Genomic DNA, 15,593 nt, shown 5'->3' with positions numbered 1-15,593 from the left:
GCATCTCACCGTGGCACTGTTTGTGACTAGTGGCATTAACAGGGCCTCTGGCTCCGAGAATATTGTGTGTCTGCAGAGTGGTTGGGGGGGCGGGGGGGGGGGGGGGGGGGCGCTGAATATGAAGAAACGAGCAATGTGTAAGGACACACTTCCTCATTCATTTGTCCAGAGGCTGCTTAGTGTGATTGCCGTGCGCAGTAACCACAGAGAGACAAGCTCAAGGTGGCTCCTAGTGTATCACTCATCTACCGCTTCGAGACATGGCCAATAGAGCTGGCTTCAAAGCATCTCACGCTGACCCATTCTCAGAAGACTGACTATCTGCACTTTTCCATTTGTTTCTCAAAGGCGGCAAATTATTTTGTTATTTAGCAGGGGATGGGCTGGGTTGTGTGTGTCTCATCCCTTCTCAAACCCTCCCTGCTCCACTCCTCCTCCTGGCTCTTTGCAGCACCCTACAAACAGTGCATTCCTCCCCGCGGTGACGGCAAACCACTTTGCTCAGGGAGCCTTGGCTTCACCACACCCTTTAGACGCCGGTTTAAAATCCGCCTCTTGGACCATGTCTTCAGCCACCGGTCTTGGTTAAAGAACTTGCATTTATATGGCGCCTATCACAACCTTTGAATGTCTGAAAGCATTTTGCAGTCAATTAAGTACTTTTTATGGGCGGCACGGTAGCACAGTGGCTCACACTGTTGCTTCACAGCGCCAGGGACCCGGGTTCGATTCCCAGCTTGGGTCACTGTCTGTGCGGAGTCTGCACGTTCCCCCCCCGTGTCTGCGTGGGTTTCCTCCGGGCGCCCCAGTTTCCTTCCACCCGTCCCGAAAGACGTGCTTGTTGGGTGAATTGGACATTCTGAATTCTCCCTCAGTGTAGCCGAACAGGTGCCGGAGTGTGGCGACTGGGGGATTTTCACAGTAACTTCATTGCAGTGTTAAGCCTACTTGTGACACTAATAAAGAAGTCTGCGTAGGTTTCCTCCGGGTGCTCCAGTTTCCTTCCACATTCCAAAGGTGTGTAGGTTGGGTGGATTGGCCATGCGAAATTGCCCCTTAGAATCCAAAAGGTTAGGTGGGGTTACTGGGATAGGGTGGAGGCCTGGGCCTAAGTAGGGTGCTCTTTCCAAGGGCCGGTGCAGACTCGATGGACCGAATGGCCTCCTTCTGCACTATAAATTCTATGATCTAAAGATTATTATAAATTCAGTCACTTGTGCTGATGTAGGAAAGCTGTCCAGGGTCCTCCTGTGATGTTCATGTTAAAGGCACCGAATAGACTTCCGGTGACGGCTATTAAGGAGTAAGTCGCACATTTGATAGCTCCCGCTTGGGTCGGACTTTTTCCCCCAATTTTCTACCGGACTTGAATTGTCAAGAGGCAATTGTGTACTGAATTCCCACATCGGTGCATGGAGAGAAGGACTAGAAGTGCTCGTAAAGGCAGAAACAGAAAGACAGAGAAGGCTTGGGCTGAAGCTGCAGCGGGAGACAGCATGGCGGAGGACCGGACCTCTGGCTTGGCGACCCAGCGGTCAACGGAGCAGCTGATGCAAGTTATTCAGGAAGGCTTTGCTAAGCAGAAACGGGACTGCTTGGACCCGATAAAAGAGTCAATTGAGCGGCTGGAGCTTAGATTGGACGCCCAAGATCGGGCGATCCAGAAGGTAGAGAAGGCGCTGGCTGAGCAGGAGGAACATCAAACTGCGGTGGAGTTGGAGGTGCGGATGCTGAGAGACCAGCAGAAGAAGCTCCTGGAGAAGGTGGAGGTCCTAGAGAATAGGTCCCCCAGGCAGAACGTGAGAATCGTTGGGCTCCCGGAGGGGTCCGAAGGAGCGGACGCTGGGGCATACATTGCAGACGTGTTTGAGAAGCTGCTGGGGGATGAGGCATTCTCCCGATCCTTGGAGGTAGACAGGGCTCACAGAGCACTCGTGGGGAAGCCGCGAATGGGAGACCCCCCCCCCCCCCCCAAGGGTAATGGTGGTGAGATTCCACAGGTACTTGGATAAGGAGCGCATTCTACAGTGGGCCAAGCAGACACGGAGCTGTAAGTGGGACAACAGTATCCTGCGGGTCTACCAAGACCGGAGTGTGGAGGTGGCCAGGAGAAGAGCAGGCTTCAACCAGATTAGGTCAATCCTTTTTAAGAAAAAGGTGAAGCTCGGACTGTTGTATCGGGCTCATCTTTGGGTCACGCATGAGGATCAGCACTTTTATTTCGAGTTGCCTGAGGACGCGCTGGACTTCGTGAAAAGGAAAGGACTGGTGGTGGACTGAGAACTTTTGAACTTCGCTGCAATGTTCATTTTTTTTTTTGTTGGGTTTTGCTGTTCTTTATTTAAAAAAGTTTCTCGTTTTTCGTTTTGTGGAAGCTGTTTGTTGTGCCGTTTGCATTGATTTGGGACCAGCGGTAGAGCTGAGTGAGTTAAGGTTTGCATTTGCACTGTTGGGGGGTGGAGGTGTGCTTGTTTAGATCTTGGTGTTTTTCTGTCGGACAATTGTGTGGGGATTGTTTGATGCTGGAGTATGTTTGCATGAGCAGCGCGGGGCGGGGAACAATAGGTGGGAGACTATCCGGCACCAGGGATGGGGGCCACCAAGCTAGCTGGGTGGGCTAGCTCACGGAGGCGCAGTGGGGGGGGGGGGAAATGGGGGCATATGAAATGAAATGAAAATCGCTTATTGTCACAAGTAGGCTTCAATGAAGTTACTGTGAAAATCCCCTAGTCGCCACATTCCGGCGCCTGTTCGGGGAGGCTGGTACGGGTTATTATGTTCGGTTTATTAAAGGGTTTGGGTTACAGAGTGTTGTTACTAGGGGGGGGGTAAAGGTTCTGCTGACGAGGGAGGGACTTGGGCTAAGGGACAGAGAGGAGGTTGGGGGCAGAGGCTGCCTGGGGGCGGGCCAGTGGAGGCACAGAGCATGGGCTGGAGGTGGGTCCAAAAAGGGGATGGCTAATCGGCGAAGGGGGGGGGGGGGGGGGGGGGGGGGGGACAATGAGCCCCCCAACTAGGCTGATCACCTGGAATATTTGAGGGTTAAATGGGCCGGTCAAGAGGGCACGTGTGTTCGTGCATCTTAAAGGGACTGAAGGCAGATGTGGTAATGTTACAGGAGTCGCACCTTGGAGTAACTGACCAGATTAGATTGAGGAAAGGCTGGGTCAGTCAGGTCTTTCACTCGGGACTAGACTCAAAGACTAGAGGGGTCACGATCCTGATCAATAAGCGGGTGGTGTTTGAGGCGGGTAGAATTGTCTCAGGTGTGGGAGTTCGGTACATTAAGGTCAGTGGGAAACTGGCGGGGGTGCAGAGGTATTAGTAAATGTGTATGCACCAAATTGGGATGATGTGGAGTATATAAAGAGGATGCTGGGAAGATACCGGACCTGGACTCGCACCAGGCTGGTCATGGGAGGAGACTTCAACACAGTTATTGACCCTGGCTTGGACCGGTCAAGCTCAAAAACGGGCAGGGTGCCAGCAATGGCAAAGGAACTAAAAGGGTTCATGGAGCAGATGGGGGGAGGGTGGATCCATGGAGATTTGGGCAGCCGAGGGTGGAGTTCTCCTTCTACTCACACGTGCATAAAGTGTACTCCCGGATCGATTTCTTTATTTTGAGCAGGGCCTTACTGATGGGGGTGGATGATGCGGGGTACTTGGCGATTACAATCTCAGACCGTGCTCCGCATTGGGTTGACCTGCAGGTTAGTAAAGGCAGTAACCAGCGCCCGCACTGGAGGTTAGATGTGGGACTTTTGGCCAACGAAGAGGTGTGCGAGCGGCTGAGGAAATGTATTCAGAACTACCTATTCAGGGCTCTTTCTGGGGAAGGTGGGACCTCTACAGACAGGATGGTCTACATCTGAACCTGAGGGGCACAAATATCCTGGGGGGAGATTTGTTAGTGCTCTTTGGGGGGTTTAAACTAATGCAGCAGGGGCATGGGAACCTGGATTGTAGTTTTAGGGTACGGGAGATTGAGAGTATAGAGGTCAGGAGCACAGATTTGACGTTGCAGGAGGGGGCCAGTGTTCAGGTAGGTGGTTTGAAGTGTGTCTACTTCAATGCCAGGAGTATACGAAATAAGGTAGGGGAACTGGCAGCATGGGTTGGTACCTGGGGCTTCGATGTTGTGGCCATTTCGGAGACATGGATAGAGCAGGGACAGGAATGGATGTTGCAGGTTCCGGGGTTTAGGTGTTTTAGTAAGCTCAGAGAAGGAGGCAAAAGAGGGGGAGGTGTGGCGCTGCTAGTCAAGAGCAGTATTACGGTGGCGGAGAGGATGCTAGATGGGGACTCTTCTTCCGAGGTAGTATTGGCTGAAGTTAGAAACAGGAAAGGAGAGGTCACCCTGTTGGGAGTTTTTTATAGGCCTCCAAATAGTTCTAGGGATGTAGAGGAAAGGATGGCGAGGATGATCCTGGATAAGAACAAAAGTAACAGGGTAGTTATTATGGGAGACTTTAACTTTCCAAAAATTGACTGGAAAAGATATAGTTCGAGTACATTAGATAGGTCGTTTTTTGTACAAGGTGTGCAGGAGGGTTTCCTGACACAATATGTTGACAGGCCAACAAGAGGAGAGGCCACTTTGGATTTGGTTTTGGGTAATGAACCAGGCCAGGTGTTAGATTTGGAGGTAGGTGAGCACTTTGGGGACAGTGACCACAATTCGGTGACGTTTACGTTAACGATGGAAAGGGATAAGTATACCCCGCAGGGCAAGAGTTATAGCTGGGGGAAGGGCAATTATGATGCCATTAGACATGACTGGGGGGGGGGGGGGTAAGTTGGAGAAGTAGGCTGGGGGGGGGGGGGTGGGCGGTAGGTTGGAGAAGTAGGCTGCAAGTGGTAGGCACACTGGATAAGTGGAGCTTGTTCAAGGATCAGCTACTGCGTGTTCTTGATAAGTACGTACCGGTCAGGCAGGGAGGAAGGCGTCGAGCGAGGGAACCGTGGTTTACCAAAGAACTGGAATCTCTTGTTAAGAGGAAGAAGGAGGCCTATGTGAAGATGAGGTGTGAAGTTTCAGTTGGGGCGCTTGATAGTTACAAGGTAGCGAGGAAGGATCTAAAGAGAGAGCTAAGACGAGCAAGGAGGGGACATGAGAAGTATTTGGCAGGTAGGATCAAGGAAAACCCAAAAGCTTTCTATTAGGTATGTCAGGAATAAAAGAATGACTAGGGTAAGAGTAGGGCCAGTCAAGGACAGGGATGGGAAGTTGTGTGTGTCTAAAGAGATAGGCGAGATACTAAATGAATATTTTTCGTCAGTATTCACTCAGGAAAAAGAGAATGTTGTGGAGGAGAATGCTGAGACCCAGGCTATTAGAATAGATGGTATTGAGGTACGTAGGGAAGAGGTGTTGGCAATTCTGGACAGGCTGAAAATAGATAAGTCCCCGGGGCCTGATGGGATTTGTCCTAGGATTCTCTGGGAAGCCCGGTAAGAGATTGCTGAGCCTTTGGCTTTGATTTTTATGTCATCGTTGGCTACAGGAATAGTGCCAGAGGACTGGAGGATAGCAAATGTGGTCCCTTTGTTCAAGAAGGGGAGCAGAGACAACCCCGGCAACTATAGACCGGTAAGCCTCACGTCTGTTGTGGGTAAAGTCTTGGAGGGGATTATAAGAAACTTATAATCATAATAGATTTATAATCATCTAGATGGGAATAATATGATCAGGGATAGTCAGCATGGCTTTGTGAAGGGTAGGTCATGCCTCACAAACCTTATCGAGTTCTTTGAGAAGGTGACTGAACAGGTAGACGAGGGTAGAGCAGTTGATGTGGTGTATATGGATTTCAGTAAAGCGTTTGATAAGGTTCCCCATGGTAGGCTATTGCAGAAAATACGGAGGCTGGGGATTGAGGGTGATTTAGAGATGTGGATCAGAAATTGGCTAGCTGAAAGAAGACAGAGGGTGGTGGTTGATGGGAAATGTTCAGAATGGAGTTCAGTTACAAGTGGCGTACCACAAGGATCTGTTCTGGGGCCATTGCTGTTTGTCATTTTTATAAATGACCTAGAGGAGGGCGCAGAAGGGTGGGTGAGTAAATTTGCAGACGATACTAAAGTCGGTGGTGTTGTCGACAGTGCGGAAGGATGTTGCAGGTTACAGAGGGACATAGATAAGCTGCAGAGCTGGGCTGAGATGTGGCAAATGGAGTTTAATGTAGAGAAGTGTGAGGTGATTCACTTTGGAAGGAATAACAGGAATGCGGAATATTTGGCTAATGGTAAAATTCTTGGAAGTGTGGATGAGCAGAGGGATCTCGGTGTCCATGTACATAGATCCCTGAAAGTTGCCACCCAGGTTGATAGGGTTGTGAAGAAGGCATATGGAGTGTTGGCCTTTATTGGTAGAGGGATTGAGTTCCGGAGTCATGAGGTCATGTTGCAGCTGTACAAAACTCTGGTCCGGCCGCATTTGGAGTATTGCGTACAGTTCTGGTCACCTCATTATAGGAAGTACGTGGAAGCTTTGGAACGGGTGCAGAGGAGATTTACCAGGATGTTGCCTGGTATGGAGGGAAAATCTTATGAGGAACGGCTGATGGACTTGAGGTTGTTTTCGTTCGCGAGAAGAAGGTTAAGAGGAGACTTAATAGAGGCATACAAAATGATCAGGGGGTTAGATAGGGTGGACAGTGAGAGCCTTCTCCCGCGGATGGAAATGGCTAGCACGAGGGGACATAGCCTTAAACTGAGGGGTAATAGATAAAGGACAGAGGTCAGAGGTAGGTTCTTTACGCAAAGAGTGGTGAGGCCGTGGAATGCCCTGCCTGCAACAGTAGTGAACTCGCCAACATTGAGGGCATTTAAAAGTTTATTGGATATGCATATGGATGATAATGGCATAGTGTAGGTTAGATGGCTTTTGTATTTTTGACTTCCCATGTCGGTGCAACATCGTGGGCCGAAGGGCCTGTACTGCGCTGTATCGTTCTATGTTCTATGTACCTGCAGGTCAATGACAGGGGGGAAATTTCAGCAGCGGTGGTCTGGGAAGCACTGAAGGCAGTGGTCAGAGGGGAGCTGATCTCGATACAGGCCCATAGGGAGAAGGTGGACAGGGCAGAGACGGACCGACTGGTAAAGGAGATACTACAGATCGATAGGAGGTACGTGGAGACCCCAGAAGCAGGGCTTTTAAGGGAACAGCGGAGTTCAGCTTGTTAACCACAGGAAGGGCGGTGGTGCAGCTGAGAAAGGCGAGGGAGGCGATCTAGGAGTATGGAGAGAAGGCCAGTAGTTTGCTTGCACGGCAGCTTAGAAAGAGGGAGCCAGGGAGATAGGGAAAGTAAATGACGGAGATGGGAACCTGGTTGGAGATTCAGCAGGGGTGAATAAGGCTGTAGTACCGTCAATATGACACAAGGCAGGTTGAGGTAATGTCAATTGAAGGCTTTATTAAGCAGAACTTTATCCCCAGCAGCGTGGTTACAGAATGCAGCTGCTGAGGGAAATGGAGGGGAAAGCTGGGTTCTTATACCGGCATTTCTGGGTGGAGTCCAGTAGGTGGCAGATCCTATCAGGACCTGGCATCCCTCCACCAATAGCCTGTCGGCACGTGGTGTACCGTATTACCCCTAATACATACCACCACAAAGGCATTTAGGGATTTCTACAGTAGGCTGTATGGGTCGGAACCCCCTACGGGGCCAGAGGGGATGAGGCACTTCTTGGAGGGGCTGAATTTCCCAAAGGTGGACGGGGTGCTGGTAGAAGGGCTGGGGGCCCCGATCGGGCTGGAGGAGATAGTGGAGGGTCTGAAGGCCATGCAGTCGGGTAAAGCCCTAGGGCCGGACGGGTACCCAGTGGAGTTTTATAAAAGGTTCTCTGGGATATTGGGGCCGGTGTTGATGAGGATGTTCAATGAGGCAAAGGAAAGAGGGGTGCTGCCCCCGACACTGTCACAGGCCACGATTTCGCTGATTCTGAAGCGGTACAAGAACCCGGAGCTGTGTGGGTCCTACAGGCCGATATCTCTGTTGAATGTGGATGCCAAATTGCTGGCCAAAATTTTGTCCTCCAGGATTGAGGACTGTGTTCTGGACGTCATTGGGGAGGACCAGACTGGGATTTGTTAAGGATAGGCAGTTGGTGGCCAATGTAAGAAGGTTGTTAAACGTGATCATGATGCCCTCGGAAGGTAGGGAGGTGGAGGTAGTGATCGCAATGGATGCAGAAAAGGCTTTTGATCGGGTAGAATGGGATTATCTGTGGGCGGTACTGGGACAGTTTAGATTTGGGTGGGGCTTTATTGACTGGGTCAGGTTGCTGTATCAGGCTCCTGTGGCAAGCGTATGGACGAATAGGACAACATAGGACTATTTTAGACTGCACCGGGGGACGAGACAGAGATGCCCCCTCTCCCCACTGTTGTTCGCGCTAGCAAGAGACTTTGGCAGTTGTTCTTGAGAGTCTCAAGGGGCTGGTCTGGAGGGTTGGGGAGGGGGGGGGGGGTTGTGGAGCACAGAGTCTCGCTCTATGCAGACAACCTGCTTCTGCATGTATCAGACCCATTAGAGGGGATGGAAGAAATCATGAGGATTCTAGGGGAATTTGGCCGGTTTTCAGGGTATAAGCTAAATATGGGGAAAAGTGAGATGTTTGCGGTCCAGGCTTGGGGACAGCAGAGGCGATTGGGGGAGCTGCCGTCTAGATTAGTAGGGGGAAGCTTTAGGTACTTAGGCATTCAAGTGGCGCGGGAATGGGACCGGCTGCATAAATTAAATCTGGCCCGACTAGTAGACCAAATGAAGGACAATTTTCGGAGGTGGGACGCGCTTCCGTTGTCACTGGCTGGGAGGGTGCAGACGGTGACGATGACGGTCCTCTCAAGATTCCTGTTCGTGTTTCAATGTCTCCCCATCTTTATTCCGCGGTCCTTTTTTAAACGGGTCAACAAAGTGATCTCTGGCTTTGTTTGGGTGGGTAAGACCCCACGAGTAAGGAAGCTAATGCTTGAGCGGAGTCGGGGAGAGGGCGGGCTGGCGCTGCCAAATTTTAGTAACTATTACTGGGCGGCAAATATAGCCATGATCAGGAAGTGGGTGGTGGGGGAGGGGTCGGCATGGGAGCGTTATGGAGGCTTCATGCAAGGGCACCTGCCTGGGGACATTGATAACTGTGCTTCTGCCGTTCCCGCCGGCACGGTACTCCACCAGCCTCGTGGTGGTGGCGGCCCTGAGAGCCTGGGGGCAGTGGAGGAGACATGTGGGAGCAGAGGGAGCATCGGTCTGGTCCCCAATCTGTAATAATCACCGGTTTGCCCCGGGAAGTATGGATGGAGGGTTCCAGATATGGCGGAGAGCAGGGATTGAGAGGATGAGGGATATGTTTCTAGAGGGGGGCTTTCCGAGTAGGAGGGCACTGGAGGAGAAGTTTGAGTTGGCGAAGGGGAAACAAATTCAGGTATCTGCAGGTGCGGGACTTCCTATGTAAACAGGTGTCAACCTTCCCGCTCCGACCGCTAAGGGGAATTCAGGATAGGGTAGTTTCCATGGGTGGGTAGGAGAAGGGAGCGTCTCTGACATTTACAAGGAACTTATGGAGTCAGAGGAGACGCAGACCGAGACTCTGAAGCGCAAGTGGGAGGAGGAGCTGGGAGGAGAGATCGAGGATGGTCTATGGGCGGACGCGTTGAGTAGAGTCAACGCGTCCGCAACATGTGCCAGGCTCAGCCTGATACAATCCAAGGTCGTTCATCGGGCTCACATGACAGTGGCCCGGATGAGCAGATTCTTTGGGGTGGAAGACAGGTGTGCAAAATGTGCGGGAGGACCAGCGAACCATGTCCACATGTTCTGGACATGTCCGAAGCTTAGGGGATTCTGGCAGGGGTTTGCAGATGTCATGTCCACGGTGTTAAAAACAAGGGTGGCACCGAGTCCAGAGGTGGCGATTTTCGGGGTGTCGGAAGACCCGGGAATCCAGGAGGAGAAAGAGGCAGATGTTCTGGCCTTTGCTTCCCCGGTAGCCCGGAGACGGATACTATTAGCTTGGAGGGACTCAAAGCCCCCGAAGTCAGAGACCTGGCTATCGGACATGGCTAGCTTTCTCTGTTTGGAGAAAATCAAGTTCGCCCCCAGAGGGTCACTGTTAGGGTTCGCCCGGAGGTGGCAACCGTTCGTTGACTTCTTCGCGGAAAATTAATCGTCAGCAGAAGGGGGGAGGGGGTTAGTTCTGGCTTCGGGTCCCACAAGAATCTAGCACGAAATTCCTGCCTGACACTGAAGGAGACGCCAACCTCCAGATAATCCATTGAACCGAGGTGATGGTCTGATGGTTATAAAAGACCCTGTGGCGCTACTTTGACTAAAAGCAGAGGAGTTCTCTCCGGCGTCCTGACCAAATCGAGGGATCTTGCTGTGGGCAAATTGGTTGCCAGGTTTCCTGCACGACGCCGCCTCAGAAGCATTTCACTGGCCGCAAAGCATTTTGGGATGTCTGGTGGTCGTGACAGGCCCTATGTAAATGCAAGTCTCTCGCTTTCTGACCTGTGCGTTTCTCAAACATCCTAATGACACACTCCATGCCATGTAGCATCTCTCCCTCTTACTACATCAGCACATTGCCAACAAAAACTTGTTTTTTGTTGAGTATTAAAAGTTAATGTACGTTTTCCTTCCCCAGGTCGATCCAGCTGTAATAGATGGCTGACAAATTATTTGATCCCAAAGACTATGTGCTTTACATAATTCAGGAGCAACTTAGCTTCCTGTAGACAGAAACGATTAGGGCATTGCACAATAGCAGTTTAAAGCACACCAAACAAACTGGCCATTGTTCGCCTGGATTATGTGCTGGTGGCTGGTTAATCAAACTAAAACTCACTCAGTGTGAGTAGAGTACAATCTCACCCACTCCAAGTGGACAGGCAGATACCACTGTGCCACCCTTATATCGTGCAACCTCTGACAGGATGACCACATTTCCTTGCTCTATGTGTCAGAGAGAGAGCCACACTCGCCACAATGCTGTTCGAAAGCAAAAAAATAAACCGCTGACGACAACATTTATTTATCCATTCAAAATGAATGAATTAATCATTTAATGAGCCAAAAGAGTGAGCCATTAGCCACAGCGCTGGGAGTACTAAGCTTGAGACATGGGGACTCAAGTTTGGGTGGCAGGCTTTCCCATTCAGACATCTCTCCAAGATTATGGAGGGGCATGGATAGAGTGGATGGGCAGACACTCTTTCCCGGGGTGGAGGGGTCAGTCACCAGGGGGCATAGGTTTAAGGTCTGTGGGGCAAAGTTTAGAGGAGATGTGCGAGGCAGTTTTTTTTTTTTTTTTTTTTTTTTTTTTACACAGAGGGTGGTGAGTGCCTGGAATACGTTGCCAGGGGAGGTTGTGGACGCAGATACATTAACGGCGTTCAAAAGGCATCTCGGCAAATACATGGATAGGATGGGTATAGAGAGATATGGCACTCGGAGGTGCTGAGGGTTTTGGCCAAGGGCAGCATCATGACCGGTACAGGTTTGGAGGGCCAAAGGGCCTGTTCTTGAGCTGTATTGTTCTATCCCCCTGCAACGGCAGCTTCATAATCCCGCTGGGAAGGTGGGGGTGGGGGGGGGGGGGGGGAGTTTTCAAAAGATAAGCGAGAGGTCAGGGAGCCGTTTCTCCCTTCACCCAGTCAAGCTTGCCTCCGAGCAGATTGATTGGGGAGAAGGCAGGAGAATGGGAATGAGAAAAATATCAGCCATGATTGAATGGCGGAGCAGACTCGATGGGCCGAGTGGCCTAATTCTGCTTCTATGTGTTATGGTCTTATGATTGGCGATGGTATCCATGAAGATGTCTGCAAGCTCAACTACAATATTCACCCAGTGAGGGAGGCCAGGATGTTATTGCATAGCACAAACAGGCCATTTGGCCCCAATAGTCCATGCTCTGAAAGAGCTCTCTCGCAGCCCTCTTCACGTCATTCTGTATAGCATCTAGAAGGGAGATTTTCCCCCTTTTAAAAACAAAATCTCAAAATCCCCAAATAAATTAGCCAACCTTTGGAAAAATGAATCACCTCAAATACCTCAAAATCGTATTGCAAAGAGACAGATAAAACAGCATCCGGCTGTGTATTTAATGCAAATCTGAGTGTCATTCAGACATACAGATGCTCTGGGATATACAAATACATGGACCGATTAGGCGCTGGTTCACCTACAGACCCACACAAAATAGTTCACCTCCACGAGTGGGCGGAGACTGTACGCGGTCACCTTATAAAACATATGTACAGGACTCAATTGTCTCTCAAATGCATCCATCAAATGGCCTGCAGATCAACACATCACAATTATCTCTCTAGGTAATCACTGCAGAGGCTCAAATAGCAGTGGGGCAAAATATAGTTCAGATCATTGGAGGGAATCGACTTACTGCTGATCATCAATTGCCTTCATATGGTGATGAGCAACAATAATAATTGATACAAACTCACTGGGGATAGCCAGATGAATTCCAACCCCTGGGCATTCTGAAGTGGCGTTGAATTTGCACTGTTGGGGGGGGGGGGGGGGGGGTAAATTCACAAGCATTGCATTTTAAACAGGTATGGTTGGGTCCTAGTCAGCAACCATTAAATGGAAGCAAGTCAATGATACATGGGTTTAAATCGTTGACAGGAGGTGTTAGCAAGCAAAGGGGAGGGGAGGGGAGGGGGTGCAGCAAATGCAGGTATTAAATAAGCATCACGTTTTAACAACTGTACATTTCAATGCAGAAGACAGGAGGAATATATATATCTCACGTCTCTCTCTGTGTATATATATATATATATATATATATGTTAATCGCTTTTACAAAAATCATTCCTTACGCGATCTCTGAAACACTACATCTGTTTTTTGGGCTGGATTTTTTTTTTTTTTTACACAGATTAGACGGACCTGAAACTCAATCTCGACATGACAGGGATCCGGTTGGAAATACAAGGGGTGTGTGTGTGTTAAACCATTGCAACATAGTGTGATCGCCTGCTTCCCACACACATCTTCCTATTTCTAAGATAAAACTATTCGCATTTCCAAAGGATACATTCACAGATAGATAAATTGTATCTGATTTCTGGTGGCTACAGATGGGAGAGGGGGGGTTTGATCAAACGCCGATGTGCATTTCACACAGAATTACCCGCTCTCACTCACCCCTCCACACACTCACACACACAAAAAGGGCAGACACATCAGCCCCACAAATCACTGTATTAACCCTTCCTCCTGTCATCTCCCCCAGCAGAATGCCACAGTGGGTAGGGAAATGGGAGAGTGGGGGTAGGGGGATGGGGAGAGAGCGGGGTGGGGGGATGGGGGGAGAGCGGGGTAGGGTGATGGGGGAAGAGGGGGTAGGGTGATGGGGGAAGAGGGGGTAGGGTGATGGGGGAAGAGGGGGTAGGGTGATGGGGGAAGAGGGGGTAGGGTGATGGGGGAAGAGGGGGTAGGGTGATGGGGGAAGAGGGGGTAGGGTGATGGGGGGAGAGGGGGGTAGGGTGATGGGGGGAGAGGGGGGTAGGGTGATGGGGGAAGAGGGGGTAGGGTGATGGGGGAAGAGGGGGTAGGGTGATGGGGGAAGAGGGGGTAGGGTGATGGGGGAAGAGGGGGTAGGGTGATGGGGGAAGAGGGGGTAGGGTGATGGGGGAAGAGGGGGTAGGGTGATGGGGGAAGAGGGGGTAGGGTGATGGGGGAGTGGGGGTAGGGGGATGGGGAGAGAGCGGGGTGGGGTGATGGGGGGAGAGGGGGGTAGGGTGATGGGGGGAGAGGGGGGTAGGGTGATGGGGGGAGAGGGGGGTAGGGTGATGGGGGAAGAGGGGGTAGGGTGATGGGGGAAGAGGGGGTAGGGTGATGGGGGAAGAGGGGGTAGGGTGATGGGGAAGAGGGGGTAGGGTGATGGGGGAAGAGGGGGTAGGGTGATGGGGGAAGAGGGGGTAGGGTGATGGGGGAAGAGGGGGTAGGGTGATGGGGGAAGAGGGGGTAGGGTGATGGGGGAAGAGGGGGTAGGGTGATGGGGAAGAGGGGGTAGGGTGATGGGGGAAGAGGGGGTAGGGTGATGGGGGAAGAGGGGGTAGGGTGATGGGGGAAGAGGGGGTAGGGTGATGGGGGAAGAGGGGGTAGGGTGATGGGGGAAGAGGGGGTAGGGTGATGGGGGAAGAGGGGGTAGGGTGATGGGGGAAGAGGGGGTAGGGTGATGGGGGAAGAGGGGGTAGGGTGATGGGGGAAGAGGGGGTAGGGTGATGGGGGAAGAGGGGGTAGGGTGATGGGGGAAGAGGGGGTAGGGTGATGGGGAAGAGGGGGTAGGGTGATGGGGGAAGAGGGGGTAGGGTGATGGGGGAAGAGGGGGTAGGGTGATGGGGGAAGAGGGGGTAGGGTGATGGGGGAAGAGGGGGTAGGGTGATGGGGGAAGAGGGGGTAGGGTGATGGGGGAAGAGGGGGTAGGGTGATGGGGAGAGGGGGTAGGGTGATGGGGAGAGGGGGTAGGGTGATGGGGGAGTGGGTAGGATGGGGGTGAGAGGGTGGGGTGATGGGGAAGGGTAGGATAATGGGGGAGAGGGCGTGGGGTGATGGGGAAGGGTAGGATAATGGAGGAGAGGGCGTGGGGTGATGGGGAAGAGTAGGATAATGGGGGAGAGGGCGCGGGGTGATGGGGAAGGGTAGGATAATGAGGGAGAGGGGTGGTGGGTGAGTGATGGGGGGGGGGATTGTAACAAGAACCAAAACACATACACATATACACAGGCAGTACCCCCCCCCCAAAACCACACACACACACACACACAGATGCCAACCTTTTTAATCAAGTGTCAGACTTTTTCTGCACGTTTTGCAAATAAAAAGATTTAAATTAAATAATCGTGATGGGACACAATGCTAGAAATCTCATCCTCCCCCCCCCCCCCCCAAACAACACCCTTCCCAAACCAAAGATGCTTGCAATGATTTACAATTAATCCATTTTTGGGGGGGAAGGCACCCATTTAATCAAACCATATTCTCAGTTGCATGCATTTGAGATATACTCACATCTGCAAGCCAGGATTCCAGCTTCTCGCCCTCTCCTGTTTTCTCCCTCCCCCTTTCTTCTTGACTTTATCCCTGCATTTCCACCCCTTTAATGTGCAAGGGGAGGGGGGGATTTCCAGCAATTGCAATTCAATCCCCCCCCCTCTCTCTCCCCAAAATAAAAATTGAAGAGGTCCCACTCATCCACTACTTCCCATTGAAAAAAAAACAGGGGAGAGCAGGTTCCCAGAATCCGTGCCTGCAATGCCCGCCCACCTCTACTCCAGGGGGAACCAACTTGGAGCCATGTCGGATCAGCTGCGGAGCCCTCCAGACGTCAATCACCGTGAGTGACAGGTGGCGCCGGCCAATCGCCCGCCCTCCCGGGGAGGGTGGGCGGACCCCGGCCCTGACTGGCAGGCGCGCCGGCCAATGGGTTGGGTGGGAACGGGCGCCCGCCGGCCAATGGGGCCGGGGCGAAGGGCGGGACTCCCAATAAGGATGATGTCATGCTCAAAGTGGGGAATGTCATTCCAGGGCTGGGCCAGGTGCAGTAACCTGGGGGGGGATGGA

At 51.8% G+C, this 15,593-nt stretch overlaps 1 protein-coding gene across 6 annotated transcripts in view; it reads right to left on the bottom strand.

Annotated features, from left to right (window-relative positions):
• The window catches only part of LOC140403999 (liprin-alpha-3-like), a 185,493-nt gene extending 170,197 nt beyond the window's left edge, over positions 1–15,296 (bottom strand). For all 6 annotated transcript variants that reach the window (XM_072492330.1, XM_072492332.1, XM_072492331.1 and 3 more), the window contains exon 1: positions 15,042–15,296. The gene's annotated coding sequence lies outside the window, so the exon portion shown is untranslated. The remainder of the gene's footprint in view (positions 1–15,041) is intronic.
• Between the last annotated feature and the right edge of the window lie 297 nt (positions 15,297–15,593).

Source organism: Scyliorhinus torazame, chromosome 29 (assembly GCF_047496885.1).
Source record: "Scyliorhinus torazame isolate Kashiwa2021f chromosome 29, sScyTor2.1, whole genome shotgun sequence".
NCBI lineage: Eukaryota > Metazoa > Chordata > Chondrichthyes > Carcharhiniformes > Scyliorhinidae > Scyliorhinus > Scyliorhinus torazame.
The sequence above is the reverse complement of the archived record's forward strand: the minus strand, read 5'-3'. Positions and strand labels throughout refer to the sequence as shown.